This window comes from Pristiophorus japonicus, chromosome 14 (assembly GCF_044704955.1).
Source record: "Pristiophorus japonicus isolate sPriJap1 chromosome 14, sPriJap1.hap1, whole genome shotgun sequence".
Classification (NCBI taxonomy): domain Eukaryota; kingdom Metazoa; phylum Chordata; class Chondrichthyes; family Pristiophoridae; genus Pristiophorus; species Pristiophorus japonicus.
The window spans coordinates 5,032,534-5,043,222 of NC_091990.1; positions in this window are offsets into that span (position 1 = coordinate 5,032,534).

Here is a 10,689-nt window from a genome sequence, read left to right on the forward strand (position 1 = left end):
TAAAGAAAGAATAAAAAAATAACAAGTGAATATGAATGCTGTGTAAAATTGGAATTATTTTCAGCAGCTTTTAGTTACCTGGATTATAACCATGTGGCTCACTGAGCAGCTCCCTCGCCTCTGATTCAGAAAGTTGTCGGTCAAAAAAGTGCAGTACGGGCAGGGGGGGCTGGATGATACCTGTCTGTCAAAGAAAAGTGTAGTATTAATAATTACTTCTAGGTTTTGTTCCTAACCAACAAATGTCTGCTCAGAAGATTGGTCATCATACAGTGGAAGCATATAATGGGAACAGCTCTGTAATTACCCTTGTGAAATTCTCTTGTCTGCTTTGCATTGCTGTGTGCAGCGATTGAGAAATTGTTAAAATGCCGGGTCTTACTGTAGTTTTGGGTAGTGTGGAATTCTATGTTGATTTCTGACCTTGTCCTTTTCTGAATGTCCCAGCAGTATATTAACAAATGCAGTGTGAAATGCGTTAGAGAAAGATTAGCACGTGAAAGGTAACTATTGCTGTTTGTCATAGCTTACATTTTCTACTAAATTTTCAAAATTAAGAGTTTACAAAGACTTATAAAGAAAACATAAAACACCACGGAGCAGAAATCCTGCTTCTGCATTCATCAACACACAAGTGTCCTCCATTAGAGTGAGTGAGGGGACGGTTATGGGCTGGCGAGCACTAATGTCTACCCCACCCTTACTTGGAACAGAACGAACAAATGCTTTCACAGAAACATGCAAATTCAACAAGTACAGATTTGAACTTGTGTGGGCAGAGATGTTTTGGATCCCGGAAATATGCCAAGAATTTATATTTCTGACAATTGTTTTGTGTTTTTTTTTTGGTTGCCTGAAGGCAAGAGGGAAAATGATATATTGTGTATTTTTCCCTAACAGACCGAGAAGTGGTCAGACATTCCCTTTACAAAATTGTTTTCAACAAAGCTTTCTCCATCTCGAGCTGCATAAATTTTCTCTTAAATATGCAAAAATGTGGGCTTGATGTTCAAAAAGTACAGTTTTTTTGGGCGGGGAGAAAATCCATAATTGCTGTTTTCAAGATATTTGTGGGTATTACAGAACTTAGCAATCACTTATGAAATTTTTCTTGCACGACACTTTTAAAAAAAAAAACTTACTTCATTTACTGTGATGCGCTCTGGGGCGACCTGAGGTCGTGAAAGGCGCTATAGAAATGCAAATCTTTAAAAAAAAAAATTGTACCATTCTTGTTGGTCACCAGTTAGAAAGAAGGAAAGACTTACATTGATATAACGCCTATCACGTCCTCGGGACATCCCAAGTACGTTTGAAGTGTACTGTGGAAGTTGCAATGTACAGCTGTGGAAAGCTTATTTTTACTTTTTATGTAAAAATAAAAATTACTCCAAACAGCTACTAGGGAAATTTTGTTTTTAAAAAGTATTATTTTTGCAAGATCAATGGAGCTGTGGCTCAGTGGGCAGCACCCTCGCCTCTGAGTCAGAAGGTTGTGGGTTCAAGTCCCACTCCAGGGACTTGAGCACAAAAATCTAGGCTGACACTCCAGTGCAGTACTGAGGGAGTGTTGTACTGTCGGAGGGGCAGTACTGAGGGAGTGCTGCACTGTCGGAGAGGCAGTACTGAGGGAGTGCTGCACTGTCGGAGGTGCCGTCTTTCGGATGAGATATTAAACCACCATCTGCTCTTTCAGGTGGACGAAGAAGAGCAGCGGAGTTATCCCCTGTGTCCTGGGGCCAATATTTATCTCTCAATCAACATAACAAAAAAACAGATTATCTGGGTCATAATCACATTGCTGCGTGTGGGAGCTTGCTGTGCACAAATTGGCTGCCGCATTTCCCACATTGCAACAGTGACTGCCAAAAGTACTTCATTGACTGTAAAATGCATTGAGACGTCTGGTGGTTGTTGGTTGTGAAAGGCGCTATATAAATCTAATTATTTTCTTTCTTAATTGGGTTAATGCACCACTGCCTATGTTACTGAACCATGAGGATATGGACTGCCCCATGGTGAGTTTAGTTAATTCATCTCATTCTCGGCAGCAGTGTAACAGAACTAAAACTTAGCTCTTTGCCTCCAACTATGATGGTCAAAAAAAAACCAGCCGAGATTCCTGCCTTGGACGGTTATCGTTGACCCCTGCCAAGAAGTGTATGTGCAGAAACATTGGATGAGAATAGAATCTGGCTCAGCTGTCCTGCTCAATCCCCTTTGCCCCTCGCCACCAAAGGGTCAGGCAGCTTACCAACATTCACTGCCTTTGGCACACATCTGAAGAATGTCACTTGGGCAAGGTATTGGTGGGCAGCTCGGCACCATACAACCGTACCCCACCACCAGTAACGAGCTTCAGGGGAGCGAGGGAGAAAATGAAAATGTTTAGTCCCTAGGCAGAAGGCTCCATGGCCAATACGGTTTGAGCATGTGGTTTATCGAGTTGAGCAATCTGCAAGTTTCGCAATTTGACAGGTGCAACATTAGACAACGTGTAAACAAGGACCCTATGAAAGCCATTTAAAGAACATGTTCCATGAATAGTACTGTGAAGGGACTTCCAAAGATCAAGCTCGTGATCCAAACCCCAGAACCTGCCTGTGTTTACTTCAGTACAAATGCAGCATGTTTGTTCACTTTGTATTTTTAATATATGTTGTACATCTTTTCAATAACTGACTGTGTGTGTGTGTAATCTGAAAGACTATTTACTGTCACATTGGATGAGTATGAGAGATTGTTACACAAACTATATTTGCCACTGTGACTTAATTCATCATCATCATAGGCAGTCCCTTGGCATCGAGGAAGACTTGCTTCCACTCTTAACATGAGTTCTGAGGTGGTTTAATTAAATATATACTTGTTAACAAGGCAGTGTTGGGGGTCTCTACATTGCTGAATTAGATTTTAATTTAAATTTTGACCTTTTAATCTTGGATTGCAAGGATGAAACACTCTCTTTTCCTTGGCAATGGCCAACACTTTATATATCTGGCCAATTTTATTTTATGCTTTAAAAATATATTTGTATTTGCAATCATCATCATCATAGGCAGTCCCTCGGAATCGAGAATGACTTGCTTCCACTCTAAAAGTGAGTTCTCAGGTGGCTGAAGGACCTACAGTCTCTCGTCACAGGATAGGGCAGACAGTGGTTGGAGGAAAGGGTGGGTGGGACTGGTTTGCCGCACGCTCCTTCCGCTGCCTGCGCTTGGTTTCTGCATGCTCTCGGCGACGAGACTCTAGGTGCTCAGCGCCCTCCCGGATGCTCTTCCTCCACTTAGGGCGGTCTTTGGCCAGGGACTCCCAGGTGTCAGTGGGGATGTTACATTTAGTCAAGGAGACTTTGAGGGTGTCCTTGAAACGTTTCCTCTGCCCTCCTGGGGCTCGCTTGCTGTGTCGGAGTTCTGAGTAGAGCGCTTGCTTTGAGAGTCTCGTGTCGGGCATGTCGACGATGTGGCCTGCCCAACAGAGTTGGTCGAGCGTGGTCAGTACTTTGATGCTGGGGATGTTGACCTGAGCAAGAACACTAACGTTAGTGCATCTGTCCTGCCAGTGGATTTGCAGGATCTTGTGGAGGCAGCGTTGGTGGTACTTCTCCAGCATTTTGAGATGTCTGCTGTATATAGTCCACGACTTTGAGCCACATAGGAGGACGGGTATCACTACTGCCCTGTAGACCATAAGCTTGGTGCCAGATTTGAGATCCTGGTCTTCAAACACTCTCTTCCTCAGGTGACAGACGTTTGCGCTGGCGCACTGGTGTTGGACCTCATCATCGATGTCTGCCCTTGCTTTTACTGGTGCTATATTTGCAATATAACACCAATATATGCATTAACCTTACATTTCTCAACCATTTGCTGTTGCTAAATACATGTAGATCCCTGAATAATGTGAATTTCCTTTGATTACCTTGCTTTTCTACACAAATGTGTCATCTGTGAATCATAGGAATTTACGGCACAGAAGGAGGCCATTCGGCCCATCATGTCCACGGCAACCGACCAAGAGCTACCCAGCCTAATCCCATTTTCCAGCTCTCGGTCCGTAGCCCTGCAGGTTACGGCACTTCAGGTGCACATCCAGGTACTTTTTAAATGTGGTGAGGGTTTCTGCCTCTACCACCCTTTCAGGCAGTGAGTTCCAGACCCCCACCACCCTCTGAGTGAAAGAAGTTCTCCTCAAATCCCCTCTAGTCCTTCCACCAATGACTTTAACTCCCTTTAGCATTCTATTTGAAATACTCCTGTTGAGGTCACTAAAGTGCGTTGATGGACAACTGCTGAGGAGCAGTTGCAGTATGGTTGGCATTGCTGAACAACAGAATTACTGAGGGGCCGATCACGCCTGTGGGACTGGACTAAAGCACGTCACCTAAAGGAAGGCATTGAATGGTGAATGCTAGATTGCGACAGGAATTTGCTCACCTTCCACACATCATATAATATGACCAAGATGAGGGGTGATGTGCCACAGAGCCATCTTGTTTTATTTTTCCAATTTCCACTCCCCTCCTTTTCTCCTTTTCTAAATGAGCTGATTCCTCTAAAACCAATCTGTTAGCAGCTCATCCTATGCTACGTGAGGCTAAACAATTAGTCGACGGATTGTATGATTGCGGAGGGCATCACGGGCTCCTAGATTCTGCCCTGCCAGACCTCCGCACGTTCCAGCAGGGGTTATTGGGTCCCGCACCGGGACCCTGGCTAATTGGCCCGCCCCTGGACCAAGAGCACTCAGGCCAACGAGCTGAGGTTGGATAATTCAGCCTTGACTGGGAGTCAAATGAAGCCCTGAAATATATGTCTCAGTACCATACCATGTAGTTATTTCCTGCAACAACAACTTGTATTTATATAGCGCCTTTAACATAGTACAAACAGTGACTACATCCCAAACGTACATCATAGTCTGTAAAGCACCTTGAGACTCCGGTAGTCATGAAAGGCGCTATATAAATGCAAGTTCTTTCTTTCTAGTAAAATGTCCCAAGCCACTTCACAGGAGTATTGTAAGACGGAAAAAAAATTGACACCGAGCCATTTAAGAAGAAATTACAGCAGATGACCAAAAGCTTGGTCAAAGAAGTAGGTTTTTGGGAGCGTCTTAAAGGAGGAAAGAGAGGCGGGGTGGTTTAGTGAGGGAGTTCCAGAGCTTGGGGCCCAGGCAACAGAAGGCACGGCCACCGATGGTGGAGCGATTATAATCAGGGATGCTCAGGAGGGCAGAATTAGAGGAGCGCAGATATCTCGGGGGGGTTGTGGGGCTGGAGGAGATTACAGAGATAGGGAGGGGCGAGGCCATAGAGGGATTTGAAAACAAGGATGAGAATTTTGAAATCGAGGCATTGCTTAACCGGGAGCCAATGTAGGTCAGTGAACACAGGGGGTGATGAGTGAGCGGAACTTCGTGCGAGTTAAGACATGGGGCAGCACTGAGCCATTGGGGAAGCTCACAGGGGGACCATTACAAATGGCTAGTTTGCAGCCAGAGGCATTTATTTTACATCCATTTTAATTTGCTTTATTTGTTGGTCCTTTGAATAAGAGCTTCACAATATGCCCCACTGCCAACGCCCCCTCCTAACCCAACCACACACACACACACACACACACACATACATACACAACTTCAATAACAATTGAATTCTTAAAATAAACAAGGGTAAAACATTTTTTATCTACCTTTCAGTTTAAGGTACAAATGTCCCTTCAGTCCTCAAAGGTTTAACGATTTGCCAGCAATTCACTCGAGTGTTTACAAGTCTGATGACATGTTGCTTTAATGGGCTGAATCTTCTATTTCTGATATCTTACTGATAATATCTGATGAATTGTATCAAATCTTACAATGACTCAAAGAAAACCATCTCACCCCAACCCCTAATATAACAGACAAAGGTCTCACTTTTGAAAGCTTTGCACTGTCCCATCATCCTTTGCAGTGGGGATTTCTTTTGACATTTTGTACAGCATCCAATAATTTAAAAGTTCTAATTTTATGAATGGCATGGTCATTCGCACGCAGTTACGCTCTAACTGATCGTTCATTAAGTCATTGATTAAGTATTGGCTGTGGCTCAGTGGGCAGCACCCTCACCTCTGTAAGTCCAAAAGTTATGGGTTCAAGTCCCATGTGATCACATATTCTAGGCTGACGCTCCCAGTGCAGTACTGAGGGAGCTCTCCACTGTCAGAGGTGCTGTCTTTCAAATGAGATGTTAAACCGAGGCCCTGTCTGCTCTCTCAGGTGGATGTAAAAGATCCCATGTGCTCTTTTGAAGAAGAGCAGGGGGAGTTATCCCTGGGGCCAATATTTATCCTTCAATCAACATAACATAAACAGATTATCTGGTCATTCTCGCATTGCTGTGTGTGGGAGCTTGCTGTGCGCAAATTGGCTGCCGCGTTTCCCACATTACAACAGTGACTGCACTTCAAAAGTACTTCATTGGCTGGTGGTCATGGTGCAAGCCTTTCTTTTTCAATTGTATAATTTGTTCCCAATTGACCACCCAGGAATTGGTGGAGCAGTCAGTGAACCCAGCTTTGAACATGCTGGGAATCCTGAGGAACAACTATTTGCATTTATATAGTGCCTTTAATGCAGTAAAACATCTCAAGGCACCTCTGTTAAAATACAGCTGGGTTTTTTTCTTTACAAATGACCAAGCAGTTCATGTTTAAGAAAACACCAACATACAGATTAACTTGTCATTCAGAACGTGATTTTTCTGACCAATTTACTTCTCTTATTTAAATGTAGTTTTAAACTCTAATTAGATATCTCGGTCATGGACCATTTTGTGCAAAGAGGCTGTGTAGCTTACATCACCCAAGCTTTTTAATTCTCGCCTTGAATCAACTGCATAAGCATAGCTCAGGGACACCTGTCATTTGATATTTTTATCTCCCTTTGATATTTTTGTCACCCCTATATATAAACTCCAGAATCCCATTGGCTTTGTATGGCTTTTTCCATCTTAATTTTGCTTTGAGGAGACATGGGTACAAACTCCATGCCATAGTGTTTGGGTACACCAGTGTGCTGTGTGACCACACAACCTTCTATCTTGTCAACGCAGTCTTTTATTTAATTGATTTTAGAGTTCCTGAACTCATCATCATCATAGGCAGTCCCTCGAAATCAGGAAAGACTTGCCATACAGTCCAATACGGGAATTACAGTCTCTGTCACAGGTGGGACAGACAGTGGTTGGAGGAAAGGATGGGTGGGGAGTCTGGTTTGCCGCACGCTCCTTCCGCTGCCTGCGCTTGCTTTCTGCATGCTCTCGGCGACGAGACTCGAGATGCTCAGCGCCCTCCCGGATGCTCTTCCTCCACTTAGGGCGGTCTTTGGTCAGGGACTCCCTGAATGTACCTGAATTAGAAATATACTCATACACTTTACAGCTGGGGTCACTAGGTAATGATCAGAAGTAGCCTGGAAAGTTGATGTCTATTGTTCTCCAACCAGAGATCCAGCTCAAATCAGTTCCTTCAACACAGACAAGGGATGAAATCTGGGATCTTCAAGCCCTTCCTCAGTACCATCCACTTGTGTAATTACCCTCTGAGCCATGCAGTGTCTTCCCCTCTCTCCTTCATTGGCTGTAAAGCGCTTTGAGACGTCCGACGTTTGTAAAAGCCTCTATAGAAATGCAAGTCTTTCTTCTTTTTCTAAATGTGTAGTGTGCTCTATGAAGTTTTAAGATTAATGTTCTGGAACAATAATGACTGAAGTTAATTCTCAGACACATTACTGTCTCTCAGTTGTTGAATCTGTGAAAAGGTTAAGGGAGGAATTATCCCAACAAGTTTCATTTTCGCATATATTTGTACCTTGTATATACTGAACCTCAAATCTCTATATCATAGTAGACTAAAATTGTTGATCAAGGAATCACCTAAACAGAGTATCCACTTAAAGAAATCAAAACATCAAAATTGCTGCAATTATTTTAAGGCGACATCACTTTTCGTGCTTTCAAACTGAGTATAAGACCCCAAAATAGTTTTCCAAGAACAGACACTGTTGCTTGCAGTATTTCAACACTTTTGTTTATATCTATTCCTATAATCTATAATCTTCTTTATCATAGGTCACGCCAAGATGACACGCACCCGGGGATCGAAGTTCAAAACGGATTCAATCTGCTGTGCAGAGCTGAAGTAGATTCCTGAGCCAGGAAAGTCTGCAGTACTCCAGGGTCACTGTTGCTCAACCAATTCGCTAGGCCCACGGCTAAGCCGGGAGGGGTGGGTGTGGTGCTGGGGCCTGGGGTTGCAGATTACCCCGCAGACCAGTGCCTGAATGGGTAGGGTTGTTCTGGATGGACAAGCACCAATGCTTTGTGCTGTTAGGGTGCATGGTTTAGTGTTCGAACTCCAGGGGCCCTGAAGCCTCGACTCTGCCAATGGTCCTTACGGACCCGAGTGTGGTGTGTTCCTGTGGGAAGAGAGCGATTGTTGTTGTACGTTATCACACACCTAACTAAAAGGAAAGAAAGACTTGCATTTATATAGCGCCTTTCACGACCACAAGACGCCTCAAAGTGCTTTACAGCCAATGAAGTACTTTTGGAGTGTAGTCACTGGTGTAATGGGGGGAACGCGGCAGCCAATTTGTGCACAGCAAGCTCCCACAAACAGCAACATGATAACAACCAGATAATCTGTTTTAGTGATGTTGATTGGGGGATAAAAGTGGCCAGGACATCGGGGATAACTCCCCTGCTCTTCTTCAAAATAGTGCCATGGGATTTTTTATGTCCACCTGAGAGAGAAGACGGGGCCTCGGTTTTATGTTTCATCTGAAAAATGGCACCTCCGACAGTGCAGCACTCCCTCAGCACTGCACGGGGAGTGTTAGCCTGGAATTTTGTGCTCAAGTCCCTGGAGTGGGACTTGAACCCACAACCTCCTGACTTAGAGACATATGTGCTGCCCCCTGAGCCACAGCTGACACTAGACAATAAATAAAAACATGTAATCCTAAATATCTCTTTGAAAGAGTTGATCAACACTGCATCGATTACTTTTGCTGGCAGTTTAGTGGAGACCTGTCATCTGAAGTTGATTAGTCTTGCTTGGTCTTATTCATTGTAAACCGGTTATTTAGGTTCTAAGCTCACAGTCAAAGTCAAATTGCTTGCTTATCCTTAAATTATCTACAACAAGCTGCTCATGTCAGACCTTCCCAGGATCACATTCCTACATATCGCACCTGTATGTGCTGCCTGGGCTCTGAGCTCCGAAATTCCCTCCCCAAACCTCTCTGCCTCTCTCTCCTCCTTTAAGATATTCCAGTGTCAGCCGTGGCTCAGTGGGCAGCATACTTACCTCTGAGTCAGAAGGTTCAAGTCCCACTTCAGGGGCTTGAGCACATAAATCTAGGCTCACACACCCAGTGCAGTATTGAGGGAGTGCTGCACTGTTGGAGGTGCCGTCTTTTGGATGAGTTGTTAAACCGAGGTCCTGTCTGCTCTCTCAGGTGAATGCAAAAGATTCCAGGGCACTATTTCGAAGAAGAACAGGGGAGTTATCCCCGGTGTCCTGGGGGCCAATATTTATCCCTTAATCAACATAACAAAAACAGATGATCTGGTCATTATCACATTGCTGTGTGTGGGAGCTTGCTGTGCGCAAATTGGCTGCCGTGTTTCCCACATTACAACAGTGACTACACTCCAAAAGGAGTTAATTGGCTGTAAAGTGCTTTGAGACGACTGGTGGTTGCGAAAGGTGCTATATAAATGCAAGTCTTTCTTTAAAAACTACCTCTATTGACCAAGTCTTTCATCACCTGACCTGATATCTCCTTATGCAGCTCGGTGTCAAATTCTGTTTGATAATGATCCTGTGAAGCTCTTTGGGATGTTTTACTATGTTAAAGGTGCTATATAAGTGTTATTTTCCACATTACAACAGTGACCATTACAAAAAGTACTTTCTTGGCTGTAAAGTGCTTTAGGACACACGATGTTGTGAAAGGTGCTATATAAATGCAAGTCTTTTTATAAATACAAGTTGTTGCATATGGATCTGACTCTGCCAGAATACAGTGAACTACAGTTGTAGCTCACACCTTTGCGTTGCTATGAAAGCAGCGCGGTTATAAGGAAAAAGACTTACATTTCTATAGCGCCTTTAACAACCACCGGACATCTCAGTGCTTTACAGCCAAAGAAGCACTGTCGGAAGGTAGTCACTGTTGTAATATGGGAAACACAGCGGACAATTTGCGCACAGCAAGCTCCCACATACAGCAACGTGATATTGACCAGATAATCTGTTTTGGTGATGTTGATTGAGGGATAAATCTTGGCCCAGGACATCGGGGATAACTCCCCTGCTCTTCTTCGAAATAGTGCCATGGGATGTTTTACATCCACCCAGGAAAGCAGACAGGGCCTCGGTTTAACGTCTCATCTGAAAGACGACACCTCCAACAGTGCAGCACTCCCTCAGTACTGCCCCTCCGACAGTGCAGCACTCCCTCAGTACTGCCCCTCCGACAGTGCAGCACTCCCTCAGTACTGCCCCTCTGACAGTGCAGCACTCCCTCAGTACGCTCCCTCCGACAGTGCAGCACTCCCTCAGTACTGCCCCTCTGACAGTGCAGCACTCCCTCAGTACTGCCCCTCCGACAGTGCAGCACTCCCTCAGCACTGCCCCTCCG